Below are 18,800 nucleotides of genomic sequence, written 5' to 3'. Positions count from 1 at the left end.
GCTCCAGAGCTTTGGGACAGCTATGGCAAATGCTCAATCACCTCTTTGCTTCGATCTAGATCTGGGAACAGATAGAAGTCACTGGTCCCCAGATCTAAGCGATCGAGGTGGAATGTGTGGGTGCAGTAAATCAGAGAGATATGTTGGCTCTTTGTTGTTCAATGATTTATAGACAAAAAGAATTTTTTTAAAATCAATAAATCGGACCGGCAGCCAGTGTAGTGACATTAAGATCAGATAAGAAATGTGATCAGATTTAAGCCTCCCCTTCAGAAATCTGGCTGCAGCATTTTGGACCATTTGTAGACAAACAGAAGTTTTATTTACACCAAAATAGAGGGAGCTGCAGTAATCCAACCGTGATGTGATAAAAGCATGAATTACTTAATCACTACATTGAAGTGTCTGATTTTAGTGTCTGATTTGTTAATAAAGCAAGCTTCTTATTTGCATACTATAGTAAATGTAAACATAATAGGATTACATTCCCAGTGGGCAATTGATGTTGAAAAGACATCAAATTGACATCAAACACTGACGTCAAAAAACGGGTCAAATATGCAAATCAAGCTGATGTCAAAAACTTGACGTCCATTTGACATCCTCACACTGATGTCCTATTCTCGACCACCAAAATAACGACACAAAAGTATTAAAATGTAAGAAAAGTTTTATTCATCAAGCTTCAATTCAAAAATACAAATGTAAACTGGATTTTGTATACCCTGAAGGGACTACACTGTAAAAAAAAAAAAAAAAAAAAACGGTCAAATGACTGGCAGCAGCGGCTGCCAAACAAAAACCGTAAAATGTAAGTAAAATATCCTTATTCAAATAAAGTGCAAAAACAATAAATTTACAGAAATTTTCATTAAAAGTTTTACAGAGAAACACCACTATTTTACAGGTATTCCTGAATTATTATAATCAAACACCTTCAATTAAGAGTTAACACATGCTAAAGATTGTAAAATACCAGTTTTATTTTGGAAGACAAAATAAAAAGTCTCTAAAAATACTGTATAAAACAGATTAAAATCATCTCAAACTTGACTGGCAGTGTTTGTGTTTAGATTAAAACCTGTAAAAGTAAAATCTAAATACAACATTTAATTGTACAAACCTTAAATGAAATACAACATTTAATATTTAATTTACTGTACTGATTAACAGAAGAAAGGTTTCTTCCAATTCTCATAAAATATAAGCTTTAAAATTACTGTGAAATATCTGCAACTGAAAACATACTGAAGAAATACAACATAAACTGATACATATACAATTAAAGTGGGGTTGGGAACTTAATTACAAAAAAGTAAACACCACTATTGGTTCTAAAACACTTTTTTTAATGTATTCATATGTAAATTTACAATATCAACCAATTATTCACAAACCGTTCTTCTAAGCCCCCCAGGAGGAATTGAAAAACTAAAAACGTCATTTCTCTATGTTTCTATCTTGTCTATTAGGGTTACTATTATGATGAGGTCATGATTTCACATTTGAAACAGGTGGAGAAAGCAACAAATTGTGCTGTTGAGCTGAGGGGGTTGTGGTCTGTTGTTTTTTTAGCTTGTATTTTCCAATTCAGTTTTATGTTGTTTTCCACAAAATTCTCCTGACCACTGGGGGCTCCGTATATTTCTAATATATCAAATCAAAAATAACACAAAATTTATTTTTTTAAATCAATGAATCTGTACCAGAAGTGACAGTGCACCGTAGCAGATATAGAACAATCCTTCTCAAATTGCCAGTAATCAGCTGGATCCTTGGTGCACACTAAGGTTCACTGAAAAGTCCTTAAAGTAGGATTTCATTTACCATTCCTTTAAACAAACTTTATTTAAATTGTTTGTACCAACATTTGCCATTGTGAGATAATCTGACAATGTGAATACAGAGTACTGTCAGCTTTGAGAGTGTTAGTTATTAAACGTTTGCCAATTTAACCATGCACCTAATGCATGTCTTAGCACCCAGTCAGAAAAATGTGAACCACCAAAAGAAGGAAGACGTGGATTCACAACAATGGACACTTTTCACATATGTATCATAGCAAGGTAAACACAGTTGTAGCTAAAAAAATATTGACAATTGGTACACCAAAATCAAACCAACCATCTAATGTATTAACTGCAGCTGTGTTGTCTGAGGGTCATGAGGGTCTTTCCCTTAATGTTCTCCTGAATATTAAATAAAGGATTGATGATGATGATGATGATGATGACTAATATCTTATTTTATATAGTACTGCAGTTGATACTTACTAGTGATCGACTTGTCTCTCTGTTGGATGTCTGTTCTCCTCCGTAAACCTTGTTCCAATGCTTGATCTAAAAAAATGGAAGCAAGTTTCTTATCATTAGCAGTTATCAGTGTTGGAAATGGGAATGTAAAAATTGCTCAAAGAAACAGGCAGCTACACATACAGTACATAACAGAATTGGGCCAAATATAACATCTCTCCAAGACAAGTACATATTTCTGTGTAGTTAAAAGAAAAATTTGTAAAACAAACTGAAAAAATATATATATTTTTTTTTATAACCTGCTAATTTGCATTGATGGACATGACAATGACTTGTCCAGATCATAATTTACTCACACGACTACCTGTCTGATAGTTTTATCATCCATTGGTGCCACGTTATGTCAAGTGTTTTATCAAGTCTATTTTAATTCAGCTATAAAATGTGCATATTTTGAAGTTTAAAAGTGTCCAAGTTAAAGGTTTTTACACAGAATGCATATTACAGTGGCCATCGGATTGAAGAGCTACTTCCTGGATAATTTTGTGGGAATGACCAGACTCCATACCCCATAATGACAAAGCAAAAACCAGATGTGATAACTTTGCAAATGTATTAAAAAGAAAAAAAAGGGGGGCCTGGGTACCTCAGCAAGTACTGACGCTGACTACCACCCCCTGGAGTCGTGAGTTCGAATCCAGGGTGTGCTGAGTGACTCCAGCCAGGTCTCCTAAGCAACCATATTGGCCCAGTTGCTAGGGAGGGTACAGTCACATGGGGTAACCTCCTCGTGGTCGTTTTAATATGGTTCTCACTCTCGGTGGGGCGTGTGGTGAGTTGTGCGTGGATACCGTGGAGAATAGCGTGAAGCCTCCACACGCGCTATGTCTCCGCGGTAATGCGCTCAACAAGCCACGTGATTATATGCACAGATTGACAGTCTCAGATGCGGAGGCAACTGAGATTCATCCCACGCCACCCGGATTGAGGCGAGTCACTATGCTACCACGAGGACTTAGAGCGCATTGGGCACTCCAAATTGGGGAGAAAAAGTGGAGAAAATAAAAATAAAATAAAAAAAGACTTATGGAGGCCACTGTGCTCTTGGGAACCTTTAATGCAGCAGAATTTTTTGTAGCCTTCCCCAGATCTGTGCCTTGACACAATCCTCTCTCTGAGCTCCTTTGACCTCATGGCTTGGTTTTTGCTCTGATATGCATTTTCAGCTGTAAGACCTTATATAGACAGGTGTGTGCCTTTTCAAATAATGTCCAATTAATTACATTTGCCACAGGTAGACTCAAATAAAAGTGTAGAAACATCTCAAAGATGATCCATAGAAATGGGATGCACCTGAGCTAAATTTCAAATGTTATAGAAAAGTGCCTAAATACTTATCTCAGTTTTTTCTTTTTAATAAAGTTACTACAAATCTGTTTTTTGTTAGTCATTATGGGGTATGAAGTGTAGACTGATAATAAAAAAATAATAATGTAAAAATGTTTAGCATAAGGCTGCAATATAACAAAATGTGGAAAAAATGAAGGGGTCTGAATACTTTCTGAATGCAATGTATGCTTGTATATGTATTTATGTGTATGTATGCATAAATCTTTCTGTTTATAATTACATTAATGCTGTTTTACTTTGTTTTTATGTAAAGCACTTTGAACACATTTTGTATGAGATGGTGCTATACATATGAAAATGAATTGAATTGGAACTTGGTTTCAATTAGTAAGAACAAATCCAGTCTCTGTATGTCTTGCCTCTGTTTGCTTACTTGTCCCTGGGTTTAATTATGTACCCCACCATCAGGTGATATCTTGTCACTCCTGGTTCTTCAGCCTTCTCATGATCTCACAGGTGATGCACTGCTGTGCTCATTTGCTGTGTGAAGTACAGTTGGACACAGTGTAGAATATTGTCAATTATACTGTATCTCAGAGCTATTACCTTGGAATATTGGACATTAATTAATAACTTCCATTCTGTTGAGACATCAGTACCTGCACACCACACCCTTGATATACATATATATATTTTTCTGGTCCAATAAATACAACAGTACTCCTCAACAGTCAGATGTTTATGCCTATTGTAGTTGTGCTGTACTCTGTTTACAAATTGAGTGACTGTCAACTTACCATACCACCAGTCATTGTACATGGTGGCAATGGTTGCCAACTATGTACATTTAATTTCTAACAGAATACACAATGTTTGTTGTCTCTCACACGCATAAATGTAAGTTAGACTACATTAAAACTTTTCAGTGAATTGACAAATTTACTTAATTACTGGCTTAAAACAGAAGGAAGGCGGTAGCAATGTCACCACTCACCAAAACTGCTATGGTTATAACACAATCAAATAAACATTAACGTTACTTTACCTCTCAAATTCAACCAAGTTCGTTTGAACTTTAAAGCAGCTGACAACATTAACACATACAGGTGCATCTCAATAAATTAGAATGTTGTGGAAAAGTTCATTTATTTCAGTAATTAAACTCAAATTGTGAAACTCGTGTATTAAATAAATTCAATGCACACAGACTGAAGTAGTTTAAGTCTTTGGTTCTTTTAATTGTGATGATTTTGGCTCACATTTAACAAAAACCCACCAATTCACTATCTCAACAAATTAGAATATGGTGACATGCCAATCAGCTAATCAACTCAAAACACCTGCAAAGGTTTCCTGAGCCTTCAAAATGGTCTCTCAGTTTGGTTCACTAGGCTACACAATCATGGGGAAGACTGCTGATCTGACAGCTGTCCAGAAGACAATCATTGACACCCTTCACAAGGAGGGTAAGCCACAAACATTCATTGCCAAAGAAGCTGGCTGTTCACAGAGTGCTGTATCCAAGCATGTTAACAGAAAGTTGAGTGGAAGGAAAAAGTGTGGAAGAAAAAGGTGCACAACCAACCGAGAGAACCACAGCCTTACGATTGTCAAGCAAAATCGATTCAAGAATTTGGGTGAACTTCACAAGGAATGGACTGAGGCTGGGGTCAAGGCATCAAGAGCCACCACACACAGACATGTCAAGGAATTTGGCTACAGTTGTCGTATTCCTCTTGTTAAGCCACTCCTGAACCACAGACAATGTCAGAGGCATCTTACCTGGGCTAAGGAGAAGAAGAACTGGACTGTTGCCCAGTGTTCCAAAGTCCTCTTTTCAGATAAGAGCAAGTTTTGTATTTCATTTGGAAACCAAGGTCCTAGAGTCTGGAGGAAGGGTGGAGAAGCTCATAGCCCAAGTTGCTTGAAGTCCAGTGTTAAGTTTCCACAGTCTGTGATGATCTGGGGTGCAATGTCATCTGCTGGTGTTGGTCCATTGTGTTTTTTGAAAACCAAAGTCACTGCACCCGTTTACCTTCTGCTGACCAGCTTTTTAAAGATGCTGATTTCATTTTCCAGCAGGATTTGGCACCTGCCCACACTGCCAGAAGCACCAAAAGTTGGTTAAATGACCATGGTGTTGGTGTGCTTGACTGGCCAGCAAACTCACCAGACCTGAACTCCATAGAGAAACAAGAGACCAAAAAATGCAGATGAGCTGAAGGCCACTGTCAAAGAAACCTGGGCTTCCATACCACCTCAGCAGTGCCACAAACTGATCACCTCCATGCCACGCCGAATTGAGGCAGTAATTAAAGCAAAAGGAGCCCCTACCAAGTATTGAGTACATATACAGTAAATGAACATACTTTCCAGAGGGCCAACAATTCACTAAAAATGTTTTTTTTATTGGTCTTATGATGTATTCTAATTTTTTGAGATAGTGAATTGGTGGGTTTTTGTAAAATGTGAGCCAAAATCATCACAATTAAAAGAGCCAAAGACTTAAACTACTTCAGTCTGTGTGCATTGAATTTATTTAATACACGAGTTTCACAATTTGAGTTGAATTGCTGAAATAAATGAACTTTTCCACGACATTCTAATTTATTGAGATGCACCTGTACCAGCATCACACAACAACACTGGCTGCTGTTGCTACTACTACATTGAAATATGTAGTAATATCTCAATTAGCATCTCACTTTAACACACACATCTTGATGAAGAAGTAAATATACACATATCTTCTGCAGGTTGCGATATGTCCGTTACCCGCTGGTGAAACTCTTAATGGGCATAATTAAACTCCGGCAGGTTTTAAAACTTCCCCATTTTTAGACTGGGCTACATAAATAAGGGTGTGAAAACAAAACATAACGTTACGTTAGGTTGTTACAGAAAATAATAGGGAAAATGTTTTCTTACATGATATCGCCATTTTTTGCAAGATATAAATTCACTAAACTTTCGTGATCAAACAGCTCCCGTCTTCCTCTGTGACCATATTCCATTTTTTTGTTCTCGGTTGACATCCAACAACTCAAATTCGCTCAAAATAAGAATTTAGAAGGAAGATGTAAAATAATGCAGGTAACAGCCATTACTTGTGGACCGTGACGAGTAGCAGTGCCGATCAGCACACCCACTCAAACAGACGTGTTTTCAAACATGACCGGTGAGAGGCGCGAACAGTTCTCATTGGCTAGTTTCCTGAATGACAGTCAGATTAACTAATCATTCTCAAAGCAACACGATGAGCCAACCAATAGCAATTGTTTCAGCATGGTAACATATCAACTATAGGGAAAGACGATTTGTTTTAAAAGAAAGAAAATAAATGCGTGTAATTACATTTATTTGTAGGCTGTTGTATTTAGTTTATTTCTCAAATGGTGTTTTCCTTGAAGTGTATGAATAAACATTTAATAATGTATGGTAAATTTGTTAATACATATATATTACGCCATAAATATATATAAATCCTAATTAAACATACTAATCATTGATGTCAATGTGATCAATATGACATCAATTTGACGTCTAAAATCACACACTGATTTGATGTAAACTGAATGTCAAACATATTGGCCTACATATAAATTAAACCAATTTCAGTGTGGGATTAACTTCCTATTTTCACCCAATTACCACTGGAAGAAATTGCTGTCCAAACTGAATTTAAAATGATGTTATACAGCATCTTGATCAAGTCTTGACTAATATTTGATGTCAAATTGATATCAAGGTGCCCGCTGGGTTGCTAAACAAAATAATTTTCAACCTAACATGAAATTGTGTAAACAAGGGCATATATTTCCAGAAATAAATCTGCAAAACTGTTTGATATTAATTTACATTTTTTTCATTCTTGACAGAGCTTTTTAAATGAAAATGTATCTACAAAAGAACAAAATTAATTGGAAGTCATTTTATCCCCTATAATGCTTCAGATATGTGAATATTACAGGGTTCATAAATGTAATTGTAACTCTCACAGTCAGAACCTGTAACTCAACTTCCAATGAAATAAGCCTGACATCACGGGGTTTTGACATTTGACTGTCAGACCAAGAGTATTGCGTTCCTGTCCTTGCCAGTCTCCTTTGGGTTTCATGGCAACTAGCTGCATGTTACTGCTTCTACCACCCTGAATGAGTAGAGGCTTTATTACTCAAGCGTAAAGAGTCTCTGTTTAATACAGGCTTAACTCTTATTAGCCCTGACCGACAACCTCCCACACACGCACTCATTCTCCCACTCCAATATGTCAGTTTTATATGTCAAAGTGCTGCAGCTCTCAACACTTTCTCGCCTCCTTCATTGACCCACAGTGGGGGAACAGCAACATACTGAATGCCATCTGTGTAATACTTAAAGGAGATCTATTATGCAAAATTCACTTTTACATGGTGTTTGAACATAAATGTGAGTCGGCAGTGTGTGTACACAACCACCCTACAATGTTAAAAGTCCACCCACTCCTCTTTCTTATATTTCTATTAATCAAAAACAGTGTCTCAAAATGACTGGTATTCGTATCCACTCTAAAGTGACATCACTTTAGAGCAGGCCACGCCCATGACTGGTGACGGACTCCACCCTATTATTATAGATCCTCCCCACACAGTCCGCATTTTTTTCCACGCTGGAGCAGATACAGTGAGAAGAATAATGTCTCAGCTTCGTAAGTGTCATAAGTGTTCTGTTGTTGGCTGAAAAAGTGAACATAAGAGTTTTCATATACTCCCGGCATCAGAGCAACTGAAGACGCAGTGGACAAGTTTTGTTTTTTAAGAAAATGTGCCCCAAAACATACCAAAATTTGTGTATGTTTGTGCAAATCATTTTACAGCGGACTGCTTTGTGAATGAGGGTCAATATAAAGCAGGATTTTCCAAAAATTTGACTCTCAAGCATGGATCAGTACCAACTGTTTGTGTTCCAGCTTTATATCCTAAGTATCGCATTTTATATTTTGTGAATGTTTGCAAATCGCCTTTCCGAAAGTGCTTGTTAGATGATTCCACGGCTAATGCAGCTGAAGTTACCATTGTCTCTGATTGTATTCACGGAGACCAGAGCTATGTCGTTATAGCTTGTTTGCACATGACGTCACGTCACTGCGTTGCTGTGGCGTGAAATGCAGATGGAGGGCGGGAAGTGATTTTCTACATAAGAAGCACTATCACAAACTCAAAATGCCTATGTTTTGCATCGTTTACGGTTGCTCATACATATATGGCTGAACTCCGGTATTTACTGTGTCAGTCATATTGGTTCTGATTTGTTGTTGCTGTAGTATCCGAAGCACGAGCTGTAAAGGCACAGCCCTCTTCCGGAAAGGGGGCGGGGTGCAGCAGCTCATTTGCATTTAAAGAGACACACACGAAAACAGCGTGTTTTTGATTCCACTCAAAAAGAGGAATTTACAATATGGTATAATAAATGATCCGGTGGGGTATTTTGAGCTGAAACTTCACAGACACATTCTGGGGACACCTGAGACTTATATTACATCTTGTAAAAAGGGCTATAATAGGTCTCCTTTAACATGGCAATAGTCCAATGAGAGCCTTTTCATCTACAGTATTTACTTTCATACACTTTTAAGTAATTGAAGACTATTACTGAAAAGCATGACATACATATTGATTTTGTTTTGTTAAAATCATTGTGTATTTATTTTGTGTTGTGCATTTGTTTCTTGTAAATATGGTTGATCTACGGAAGCTCTGAACCGCAAAGTGGAAAAAAAAAAAAATTACAACAGTGAAAAAAAAAATAGTGTCTCAGTTCCTTCCTGAGCCTAAGTCTTACATTTTTTTCTCTCTTCCTAATTTTTATTTTCTCTCTTCCTAAATTTTTTTCTCTCTTCCTAAAGTTTTTTTTCTCTCTTCAAAAATCCCCGTTCAGTCACGAGGATTTAATTTATAAATGATCTTTTTATTTAGAAATTAGATTACTTACAACAATATTAACATTACCAGATGTATCCCAAACACTTCAAAAGGACCGACATAATAATAATTTCCCCATGTTTCCCATTTTCCTCAATACTTTCCTTCGCTTCCACCATGTAACACTGAGCAAACGGCATAGATGGTTTAGAAAGACCAACAATTTCAAACAAAAAAATAACTCCAGTTGTTACATGACAACAAATGCCATATCAAACATATGTAACCTGATTTTGTCTTGATTAAGGTTTGCAAACCCTTAAATAAATAAGAAATGTATTATTCAGCTATATAGCAACAGAGAAAGCATTAAAAGCATAAGATTACATGTTTACTGATAGTGGCACCTGGTGGCCAAGGTTGGTACCGCATGCATTTTTTTGAAGAGAGAAAAAAAAAATTTTGGAAGAGAGAAAAAAAAACATTTTCAAGAGGAAAAAAATTTTTTTTTTTGAAGAGAGAACATTTTTTTTTTTTTCACTGTTATTTTTTATTTTTTTCACCTTGCGGTTCAGAGCTTCTGTATTGATCAGACTGATCTTGCAGGGAAATTAGTGTCTGCTAAAATAGATCTATATTGTCCGAACTTGCCCCCAGTGGCCGAAGCTGGAACTACAGTTGTATGCATGTAAAACTTCGCAAGAAATAAGCGAATATTAGCAAACTTCACACAATTGAAACATTTGAGTCATAATTAATTAAATATACTCCTAACCCTAACAGTACTGAGACCAAAACAGCGATTTTTCACTAACTTGTCCAAATTTTGCTGAAAATCTTTTTTTAAACTAACACAGCAATTTCCTGTCATCATGTTGGGTTGATTATATTGTACAAAGTTTTTATTGTAAGTGTATGTGAAACAGTCCCACCGCTCCCTATTTGCATTTTATGCTGTCTGTGTAGGGCACCAACTCCCTAGGGCGGCACCAGATACTCCACCAGCTGCCCTTCCTCGCACATTATACGTTATTTAAGGAACCGTTAGCAGTCGCGGCACACAGACGATTGCCTTGCCACTCACACCACGTCCTATTATTGCCCACCCCAGATTATTGTAAAGTTTAGCAATCAGCTCTTGATGCAATGTCTTGCATTTGATAGAAAGTGCAGAGGAGTACTTGTTTCTATTTCAGTCTATGATATCTCCTACTGTATACAGACCTGCTTTCTATCGAGGAAAAGATACCATATTTTACTTGATGAAGGTGATGGCACCTTGACAAGATTCATTTATGCAATTCATTAATTGCTGTCCAATTACACCCATGGCAAACTTAAATTGATGAGTACACGGCCTTCTCGGTGGAATTAATTATTTATTGATATGTCAATTATAGTGCAGGAGTCATTTGACCCAGCTCAGCAGGAGAGTAGAGGTGATGGATGATGGATGCAGGGAGAAGATTCTAACCATTCACACAAACAGAAACACACACATATACACTAAATCACGCATACACGTACTGATATATAAGCTCTTTAAAATTCATACCTGAAATCTGCATCATTTTGTGATGTTGAATAGTTTTAATTTTGAAACCTATAAATTAAAATTGTATTATTTGTTGACTCTCATGTCATTCCAAACCTGTTAACTTAAATGTTATATATTTAAAAAAATAATAAACTACACTATATGTAGCCAAGTGGAGAAATTTTATGTAATTTAACTCTAGTCATAAATTGGACTTGGCCTCTTTAAGAGTTTAGCGACGCCCGCTGTGTTACACACCTGTGCTGGTTAGAACGTGAGAGCATGCGTTGTTCAAGAGAGCTCCCATTTTTGTTCATCGGTTGAAAATTCTACACAAAATGTTGTTAAATTGTATTAAATATGTGTTTACAAGAGTCATATGTTAAAATGTAGTATTTGTTATGGGTTATTTTTGAAGGATGCATATGGATTGCATGTGTGGAATTTGACCACATTTTGGCACACGTGATGACTGGGTATGTAAATTTAGTATTAATCATATCTAATTTAATGATTTATAGCCTACAGTGTTTTCCAGTTTAGTGAATAACTGTAATATGTGTTATATGTGAAAACATCTTGTGAGATCATGTGTAATGAGAATTCTGTTGTTTTAAACTGCAATACATGTCCTTCAAGCCTGGTTAAAAATAAGTAAAATGCTGTGAGTAATTTAAGCATGTGTTAAATGCAGTGGCGAATTCTCAGGGCCAGGAAAGCCTTCTCTGCTGGCTTAACATGCCAAATGCCTCAATCACCTTTTTTTGCCTATGTATTTTTAATCGCTTTACACTCTTAATTAATCTACAAACAAATAGAGAAAAACAAAAAGTTTGTCCAGTCAGAATTTATTCCTTGATGCTTACAAACAAAGTGTGAAAACCGTTTCACAAATCGCATGCTCGAAGCAGCGCGTGAGTCTGAGCTCCACCCCCTCAGGCCTTCAGAATTTCTACAGAATCCCTCAACAGTGCAAATTAATGGGCAACTAAAGTCAGATTGTCAGATTCATCAGCCAATCAGATTGATTTTCTTTGTGGGTGTGATCTTTAGGATATGTCCCGGTCAAGGACTTCTAGCCGGCCTTGAGTGACGCAATCACGCTTTAAGTGATGTAATTTGAAAGCGAAGGGCACAAGATTTTTTCTAACAGTTGACTGTCATCACTGCTGTTATCGCCGTTGAGAAATTGATCACGAGATATTCTGCATGACCGTGCGATTGCTTAATTTATTAAACAGGAAAGGAGGACTGATTTTCACTTCAAGTATATTGGTATGTGCTTTTTGCACTGTTATAGCAACATCAGGAGTTTTCTAAGTGTAAATTAGGCTGCTGGAGCATTCAGTGTTGGATCAAGTTTTGAAAAGTAGTGCTGCATTCCATTCAACTCGGAAAGTCGGATTATACAACTTCCTACTAGGAAAAGTGCAATGGAATGCATCTTTAAGTCAGAATTACAACCTGTATGCTCGTGCAGAAATTCTCAACTCCGATTTCGCCGAGATGCAGGGGCATGATGTCACACAAACATGTGGACACTCAGGGAGATATACAAAGTGATAAACATTCACTTTATTAAAGGAATAGTTCACCCAAAAATTAAAATTTGAAAATGAAAAGTCCGTACATCTCTGTGACGTGAGCTCATGAAAAGGATGACGTAAGCTTGTTGGTAAGGTTACGCGTCACGTGGAGGAGAAGTCAGGAAGCGCATCATTGTTTACAAGAGAAACTTGTGCCGTTCACAAACCAAAACGGTCCAAAACAATTTAAAAACAATATAAAATAAAAAGAAAATAATTTCCAAATAATAATAAAAAAAAAAAACAATGTAAACAATGACGCGCTTCCTGACTCCTCCTCCACGTGACACGTGACCTTACCAACGAGCTTACGTAATCACTCTCATGAGCTCAGGTCACAGAGATGTACCGAAGCGAACATTTGTAGTTAAAAAGTATATAAGTATTGTTTTGTTTCTAAAATAATCAATTGTTTGGGTTCAGAAGACCTTTATTTGTTGACTGGAGTCGTGTGGATTATTTTGATGCACCCTAAATATGCATTTTGGACCATCAAAAAATGGAGGAGATTCACTTGCATTGTTTAGAGGAGGAGGCCTGAAATGAAATCCTAAAAGTCTTAAATTCTGTTTTGATGAAGAAAAAAACTCTTGAGGCCTGAGGGTGAGTAAATTATCAGCAAATTTTCATTTTTGGGTGAACTATTCTTTTAAGTAATATCGATAAATTAGTTAGTTTCCACATTACATTATATTAAAGCTTGTTTAACAAATGCCTGCAGAGACAGGTGTATAAAACATTATAATTTATTTTGTTAATCGTACACCTGTAGCACAAATGCTAGCTCTGCAGCATTGTTTATCAGTTAGGTTGCTAGGAGACATCTCTAATGAGAGTCAAACCCCTGCTAAGCTAACGGGAGCATTGCAGTTTTGTTTTCTTAAACGTCATCTTCCGAATATCGGGGAATGGAATGCATTTATGGTTGGAGATATCAAGTAAATATCCCACATCCAACTTGAATGGAACGCAGCATAACCGTGTACCCTGATGAAATGAAATTTATTGCAAGCAACATTTAAATCGCAAATATTATTAGATCGATTTTTCCAGGTATTATAGACCTCCTTGGTAGATTCATATGAAAAATTATGATTTTTGAATATCTGTTCGGGAGACGTTCATTTCACAAAACAGTCATGCTGCAGTTAAAATTAGGCTTGCTTGAGCATTAAGTGTCATTTCAAGTTCTGGCTTTCGTGCGTGGATGTGTTTTTAAAATGTCAGTTGGTATTATTAGTTAGCTGCGACATAATGTATGATGCCCAAAGGCATAGGGTGTCTTATTCATTGTGAAACTGTGTTTTCTTAATAGCATGAATCACACTGAAGGCCTAGACTTTAAATGTGTGGCCCGCCACTGGTTAAATGCATAAGATGTTTTGAGGGGTTTGAGCAAGTACTTGAATATATAAAATGCTGTGAAAGTTATAAGCATGTATTAAGTATGTGTTGAAGTATATGGGTAGGCTAATGCCCTGTCTGTGTTTTCACTTTATTTTAGCCTGTACCGTATTTCATTATACCGTATTTCATTCTACTGAGTTTTATTTTGCTGAAATTTACTGAATCATTTTTGCTCTCATTTGGAATGTTGTACTTTTTGAGTCACATTTACATATTGTCAGAAAACTCCTGGATTTTAATACTTTCTTTTTTTTTTAAATAAGCACAAAGGCACAGTTTTGTATTTTCTTAATTCTGGGGTATTCTGGTCTATTCAGGCTGGGGTAAGGGAACACCAGGACCGAACGTACCGAGTAGGGAAGGGATCGTGAACCGGACTGAAACAGACAATAAAGAGGACTGACCAACAAGACCGACTGGAAACATACAAGAAAAACTGGCAATGGACAGCACCCACAAGGAGACTAAATAGGGAGAGAAATCAACAGGTTAACAAGACAGGGCAGGTGTGACTAATAAATTAATAATGGGCAAACAAGGAGGCGGTGTATGAAGCAAGACAGAGAGACATGCGGCGATACAGAAACAAAACAAAGCCATGTGCTCTCACAAGACAACAAAACACCCGAATGGCATGAGCACACATCACCAAGACAATAAGGCAATATACACTCATGCCAACTGGTAGACATGATGAGAGAATGCGTAGCAACTGCAAACAAAGCGATGCCACGCATTTCCACACTAAACAAAGCCTGAGCGTACTTTGCAAAGCAAACGCCATGCGATGCACGCGACAGGCAACAAAAACAAGACAGGATATCTGTGCGAGAGTTCGGCCACACACAAACCTGAAACCTCAGACAGAAGTGACCAAACCTCAGCACAATCTGAGGAGAGCTCACGACACGGGCGCACAGCGAGCGTTCACGGAGAGACAGACACAGATTATTGACGTGAGTGCATCCCACCAAGGTGACAAGCGCAATGCACTCACACCTATACAAGACAAGATATGGAACATGAGTGTCCAGATACTGACACCAAAACTGAAACCGAACCAGAGAGAAGGGTCAGGATTCAGACACCATGCTCCAGACATGAGACACAAGACCGAAAGAAGAGCGCACGGCAGGGAACTACAAACCCGAAGCCATGCACTCAACAAAGACAGACAGAAAATGGAGCATGAGTGTCCGGATCCTGACACAGACCGAAACCGAACCAGAGAGAGGAGTCAAGATCCAGACACCATGCTCCAGACATGAAACAAGACAGTCCAAAGAGTACACTGCGGGAAATCACAACCGTACCCGTGTGCTCACACAAAGTCACATAAGACAGACGTGGGACGATGATGCCACGGTGCTGTCAGACAAAAACCCAGACTGACCGAGTGACAGGACCATGACAATTACCTTATTTTGTTTTGTTTGTTTCTCCTTTTTTCTTTTTTGGAGTTATCTGTCGTGGTCACTATGAACTGTGTTATGGAAATTAAGAGTGTGTACATTCTTCAAAATGTCAACGTTTGTGTTTCATGTGTTCTATCACAGCATATGGTTTTGGAATGTCATGAGCGTGAGTAAAGAATTGCATGATTTTTATTTCTGGGTGAACCATACCTTAGTTAATCTTGTTTGTAGTTTATTATTATCTACTTTTTTTTTTTTTGAGCTTGACATAATTCAGTACACATCTGTCCCATTGTCCCTTCTTTCTCTCATGGCTTAATCCACTCTCCTCAGGCACTGAGCTTAACAGCAATGCTGTCCATGGGGACTCCCTCCCAAACCAAACTCTCCAAAACAGCAGTGTATCCAGGAATAAATACTAGCCTTTCCCACCAGCTCTCAGCAGTGGAGCTGCCATCTTGTCAAAACCCCCAAAATGAGCACCCACCCAAGGGTGTAGAACTCAAAGGACCTCCACAAATAGAGACATGACTAGGCCTGCAATGTTATAAAATGTAGGTTTTTATAAATGTAAACATGTTTATGTAAAAACAAGCCATCTGCAAAAGGCTCCAATGAAGCCAGAGGTTCACACTGTTTACAAAATGAATCTGTTGGGGAAAAAAATTCATTTTCATCTTCGAGGTTGTGAAGGTCAGTCTGCTGATAATGAGTTGGTAATGAGTATTCACAGACATTGATTCTTCTATTCATGCTAAGGTCTGTTAGCGACGTATGCATTCCATTTATTAGAATATTCTTGTTAGTGTTCTGTCTTCGCTACCTTCCAGTGCTCACAGCTTTGAGAGTCAAATAATATGGTATAATGAAAATGTTAATCCTTGACTCAATTATAAACTTTACCTATGAAAATAAATTAACACACAAAAAGTTTGAGGATTTGCCAGTGTCCATAGCAGTGTTAGGGAAGTTAACCCATTAAAAAAAAAATCCATTGCAAATTGCTAATTACTGTCTCTAAATTGTAATGGAATTACTTCTCTAATGACTCTATTTCAATAGTAATTACATTAAATATCCCTCTACTTTTCTAAAGCCCTGCTTTCGAAACTGTTAGTGAGTTAAATTACAGTGCTTGCAAGGCAGCATTGTATTGATATTCCTCAAAACATTCTGGTTAAGGTTTGTTCTAAACCCCTGAGTATGAAATATCTGAAATTAAGTCAGCCTGAACTGTTAAACCTACATACTCCATTCCTTCTTTGTTTTATAGATAATTCAAGCATTAGGTTTTACGTTTGAAAATCCACATTTAAATTTTATTGCTAGAATGTTCAGCATTCAAAATGTGTCTTGACATCAAAAGGCATTATTGTAATATTTGAAAACGGATTTGCAATTTGTCATTCTTATGTCCTTCTTTACTGACTGAACTGTGATTGGTCTTGTCTACCTTAGATATTTACATTTATAGCTGACTTTACATTGCATAGTGACTATATATTAATTCTTATGTGCAGTCGACCGAAAAAAGAAACATACATAGTGTCATGACAACAGCAAAGTGGCTATGATGCAGCATTCATTTACACAGAACCAAAGCCTAAAAGCTACATGGTCTCATAGAATCACGTTGTATACCTTTTGCAAAATGATTTTTATGTGGCTTGTCGCATGTATCGCTGCAGTTTTTTTAAGTGAACACTAGAGTCACTAAAACAATGATGACTGTATAGGAATAGTTCACCCAAAAATGAAACTTCTCTCATTATTCGCTTACCCTGATGCCATCACAGATGTGTATGACTAGCTGAGTTCGGAATGGCGTACTACCCATACTACTCTTACTACTACTGCCATATGTGTTTATGTGTCTGAGTAGTATGGTAGTATTCAAATCCGAACTCAGCCACTGTCTTTGTTCAGCAGAACACAAATTAATATTTTTAGAAGAAGATAGAGCTCTGTCAGGTCCTTATAATGCAAGTAAATGGGTGCCAGCATTTTGACAGTCCAAAAGTCAAATTTAGGCAGTATAAAAGTAATCCATGCGACTCCAGTCAATCAATGAATGTCTTCTGAAGCAAATCGATATGTTTGTGTAAAAAATACATTGATAATGAAAATGTTATTAACTTTTAAAAAGCGCTTCCTGCCAGCAGATGTCGCCTCACATAGCTGTCTCGTGACGTAAGCGCATCGGCGAATTCACATGAAAATTCGGAAGCGGTGCTTATTTACAACAGAAGACCAAACGTCACACGAGAGTTCGGCCATTTCAATCATCATCAGTGCCCTAGACAGAAGCACCGATTTAAAGTTAAAAACTTCTTAATTATTGACTTGTTCCCAGGGTTGGGGAGTAACGGAATACATGTAACAGGATTACGTATTTAAAATACAAAGTATAAGTAACTGTATTCCACTACAGTTACAATTTAAATCATTGGTAATTAGAATACAGTTACATTCAAAAAGTATTTTGATTACTGAAGAGATTACTTTGCATTTTATTGTCATTTGTTTCATTTAATATTTAGTCCTTTCAGCTGGAAAACATTTATACATATAAATGATGCGATCCAAAGTGCATTTGAACAGCGGTGAAACACTTTCTTACGATGTGTTACATTCATACGAGCAGACAGAGAAGTAAGTTTGAAGTAAGTTTGGAGCAGAAGAAATAGAAATAAACCTTGTGTAAATTGTCAGCTTTACACTAAGCTAAAATTTCATTTTTAATGAATTTTACATGCACGTTACCAGGCATGATCATATTTTTTTATCAAGAAAATTCACGTTGGATCATAATTTCTTTTTTTCTAGTGAGACCTTTGATATTAGGGCTCAATTTAAGTTCAGTTAAAAAAAACAAGATCAGTTTGATTGATCTTGTTTTAGAAACAACACTGCATAAAATATTTAGGTTTTTCAGATAATGTATTTTTTACATGTGTATTTTGTCTTACTGTACTGGCAGAGTTTTTATTGTCAAAACAAGTGAAAAAATCTACCAGTGCTGAAGAAGTAATCCAAAGTATTTTGAATACGTTACTGACCTTGAGTAATCTAACGGAATATGTTACAAATTACATTTTACAGCATTATCCTGTAATCTGTAGTGGAATACATTTCAAAAGTAACCCTCCTAACCCTGCTTGTTCCTTACATAAACCTATCGATTCGCTTCTGAAGACATTCATTCAGAGGCGTCATGCCCATTCAAAGTAAGGGGGCATGTGCCCCCTCAGATATTTGAGCCAAGAGGATTTTAAATGGATTATTTGAACTTCAAAAACATATTTTTACCTTTGATAATTAAATTGAATGATTATTGCATGTAAAAAAAG

At 36.9% G+C, this 18,800-nt stretch overlaps 1 long non-coding RNA gene across 1 annotated transcript in view; it reads right to left on the bottom strand.

The window, feature by feature from the left end:
• Positions 1-4,024: 4,024 nt before the first annotated feature.
• The window catches only part of LOC127421487 (uncharacterized), a 48,498-nt gene continuing 33,722 nt past the window's right edge, over positions 4,025-18,800 (bottom strand). The window contains exon 3 of the long non-coding RNA XR_007894001.1: positions 4,025-4,145. This is a non-coding gene — a long non-coding RNA (uncharacterized LOC127421487). The remainder of the gene's footprint in view (positions 4,146-18,800) is intronic.

The sequence above is a fragment of the Myxocyprinus asiaticus genome, chromosome 30 (assembly GCF_019703515.2).
Source record: "Myxocyprinus asiaticus isolate MX2 ecotype Aquarium Trade chromosome 30, UBuf_Myxa_2, whole genome shotgun sequence".
In the NCBI taxonomy this organism is placed as follows: domain Eukaryota; kingdom Metazoa; phylum Chordata; class Actinopteri; order Cypriniformes; family Catostomidae; genus Myxocyprinus; species Myxocyprinus asiaticus.
The sequence above is the reverse complement of the archived record's forward strand: the minus strand, read 5'-3'. Positions and strand labels throughout refer to the sequence as shown.